The sequence below is a fragment of the Saccostrea echinata genome, unplaced genomic scaffold, assembly GCF_033153115.1.
Source record: "Saccostrea echinata isolate AGI-Se365-2 ecotype Australia unplaced genomic scaffold, CSIRO_AGI_Sech_v1 ptg000033l, whole genome shotgun sequence".
Lineage (NCBI taxonomy): Eukaryota > Metazoa > Mollusca > Bivalvia > Ostreida > Ostreidae > Saccostrea > Saccostrea echinata.
Genome location: NW_026889782.1, coordinates 33,376,400 through 33,379,909, shown reverse-complemented (window position 1 = coordinate 33,379,909; position 3,510 = coordinate 33,376,400). Strand labels below are relative to the sequence as shown.

Genomic DNA, 3,510 nt, shown 5'->3' with positions numbered 1-3,510 from the left:
GGCCTTAAGCAATAGCATTTAGGCATGATCAGGGAGTGTGTGTCTCAAAGCATTAACCATCTTGATCAGAATTTCTCCAGTTATTGGCAAACGTGAATCTACATTTGGACCTAATTATAACCTGACACCCTTTCAGCATCTTTTGCACTAGAAAACACTGAGATGGATCTGGCATATAAAGAATCTTATGAATGTAAGTCAAAGCTGAAATATGTGATGTTATTGAGCTTGGTGAATATCCGATATCAAACAAATGACCCATGAAATTGCAGAGTGTAATGGATTTTACAGGTAAGGATATGAAATCAGCCCAGGTAAGGAAAAGCTTCCATGAATGTTGGTATGCTTTTCTTGTTGCCGGGGCTAATGAAGCTTGTAGTAGTCTTTGTGTTGAAGATGTTATATGTAAAGAAGGCCCTCTGGAATCTGTGTTGGTTGTTGTTGTAAATATGGTGCTTCCTGGAATGCTTCCTGAAATTGAAAACGGGATAATTAGTCAGCTGTAACATTCAACTTCCCTGGAATGTGCTTTGCACGGAAATGAATATTGAACTGTAGTGACACTAAAACAAGCCTGCGTTACAATTTCATAAAGGATTTCTCCCTACAAGACTTTTTGTTGATAACCTCTACTACAGCCATACTGTCTGATAGGAACAACAATTTTTTGTTTTCGAAATGAGCTGACCACACTTCCAGCGCAAGAACAATTGGAAACAATTCCTGAATGCAAATTTGATAATCGTCTAATCCTAAAGCCATTTACTGACAAACCACTGTGACCCTAAAACAGCTGCAAATCCAAGGGAACCTGATGAATCTGTGTATAGACTGAGATTGTCTGAAGATAGCCAAGCATAGTCCAAAAATACTGATTTACCACTATAATGGTCAATGAACATTACCCAAGTTTCTAAATCAGCCCTAGATTCTTTATTCAATCTAATGTAAAATTTAGGATTAGTTAAACCACATGTCAAGTTTATCATTCGACGAAGGAGTGTTCGCCCTGGAACCACCACAGAGCACGCAAAATTTAAAAAACCTATTATGGATTGCATGTCTTTTAATGTGCTGCGGGACGTGGAGACCGGTCCTTCGGATGAGACCGTATAAACCGAGGTCCCGTGTCGCAGTAGGTGCTGGCACGAAAAAGATCTCTCACTGCTCAACGGCCATGAGTGCCGAGTATAGGTCAAAATTTGTAGCCCTCCACCGGCAAGTGGTGGCGTCTCTATATGAGTGAAAAATTCTCGAGAGGGGCGTTAAACAACATATAATCAATCTTTTAATGTGACCTTTTTGCACCTCTTAAATAAGGGAAGTTTATCCTGGATTTTTTGGATTTTATCCACTGGAAGACGGCATTCCATTTTGTCTGAATCTACCTCAATTCCATATATGACAATATTAGTTGTAGGTGCCTGGTTTTCCTCCATTTTAATTGGTACCCCAATTGACTTGCAAAGGAATAGAAAGCTAGCCAGATCATTTGAACAAGTAATTGAATTGGGGGGTCCCACAAAGAAAAAATCATCTAAAATATGTGACATACATGAAGTATGAAACACGTTCACCATGACCCATTGCAAAGCTTTACTAAATGACTCAAATATTTGACAACTACTGCTGGCACCCATTGGCAGACACTTACCATAATAAAAATGACCTTCCCAAGTAAACCCTAGCAAATGATAATCAGATGGGTGAATTGGGATAATGCGAAAGGCATCCTCAATGTCTGTCTTTGCCATTAAGCAACCTCGCCCAAACATTTTAACCAGAGCAACTACCTCATCTATAGAATCATACTGGACTGCTGAATTTTCTTTTGGTATGTTTGAATTAACCCAATGATTTTTCGGAAAGAAAAGGTCATGAATCACCCTGAATTTTCCAGTATTGCCCTTTGGGACTAGTCCAAATGGAGAAACAACAAAGTTATCAAATGGTTTATATGAGAATGGACCTGCAATACGCCCCTTGTTTAAACCCGTTTGTATGCAGTTTTTAATGATCTCCGGATGTTCTAATGTAGATTTATGGTTTTGAGGGGTACATGGTCGAGCAGCAGATGTACAACCTAATTTAAAACCATAGGTGAAGCCATTAATCAGGTTTGAGGATAGCACACTGTCATAATTGATTAAAAAACTACTTAAACATTTTGGGCTGACTGGAGATGGTAACTGGTTGGATGTGGGTGTTAGCTGGGGATTTTGGTTGTTGTATTTGTACCTTGTTTTTGTTTCCGCAATTGACTCTCGCATGTGACATGGGACATAATTGACACTTGTGGATGAAATAACAGGGGTTATATGAACAGGGTTCACCATTGTTGAAGGCATAACAGAACTTGACAGGTCTGCTGCCTGTATTTGTACGAAAGGGCTGCTGGGATTGAAAATTGCATGAGGCCACCCTTAACTCTTCAACCGGTTTTTGCCACGGTAAATCCGATGATTCTCTTAACATACGAAAGTTCTCATCATATACCCTCCATGCCTTATCCCCTAACATCTTATTCATTTCCCTGATATAAAAAAGCAGTATTTTAAAAGATGGGGAGCTTGTTCTGGGTACTTTTCAATGTAAATAGTTATAAATATTAAGAAGGCATCAGTCCACTGCTGTAAAGACAGTGGAGTTTTGGGTTTTGAGGATCCCTGTCACTGTTACAGACCCTGTTGAAATCTTCAAGGATATTGGTTCCTCTCGCTGCTGCAACAAAATGCTGAAATCTATAAATTGGTTTGCCCAGATTTTGGTTTTACTCGTTGTGTTGCAGCACCAAGAGAAATACCATCAGAAATGGAAATAACATTTTTAATTTTTGATGTTGCTGGCTCACTGGAGTTTTGTTGAAGTAGAGCATTCACTAAATTTGCAATGTTTGTAGATGAGTCTGTATTGACTTGTTGAATTTCTGATGGGATGAAGAGGTTGCAGGCTTTGGAATCACATTGCATGATGATGAGTTTTGAATGGGAACCTCAAAATGGACTACGGTACTGTTCACAATGTCACTTGCAGTAGTATTTTCACATACATCCCAGTTAGAAATATCATGATTGACATTTGCACTGTTACAGCCACATATGTTCAATGCACTGTCAGTGTTGCTAGAGTTTTGAGACTGGCTTAAGATAGCTGTCGCTAAAAGGTCATAGTCAATTGCTGCTGCCGCAGAAGGATTAGGATTGTTCATGGGCATCGAAGGCGACTTCTTCCTTTTTGTTGCTGTTTTTGGTGTTGAGTCTGCCCGTTGCTTAGGCATGGTTTATTATGGTATAATGATTTACACATGGGTTATATACTATTAATTTGAACCCACTTTAGAGGTTGCCATTGAATACATACCTAACCTTGTGAAAGAATATGCACACAAAATAAAGTACTTTATATAACTTCTCGGCTCCAGTACTATAACTTAGAATTATGTACATAGTCTAATACAGATCAGAATTTTAACTATGAAACAACTTCTACTTCTAACTCAGTACATGTCTG

The 3,510-nt window shown here is 38.8% G+C and overlaps 1 pseudogene; it reads right to left on the bottom strand.

The window, feature by feature from the left end:
• Positions 1–2,154: 2,154 nt before the first annotated feature.
• LOC133199208 (uncharacterized) lies at positions 2,155–3,277 on the bottom strand (annotated as a pseudogene).
• Positions 3,278–3,510: the final 233 nt, after the last annotated feature.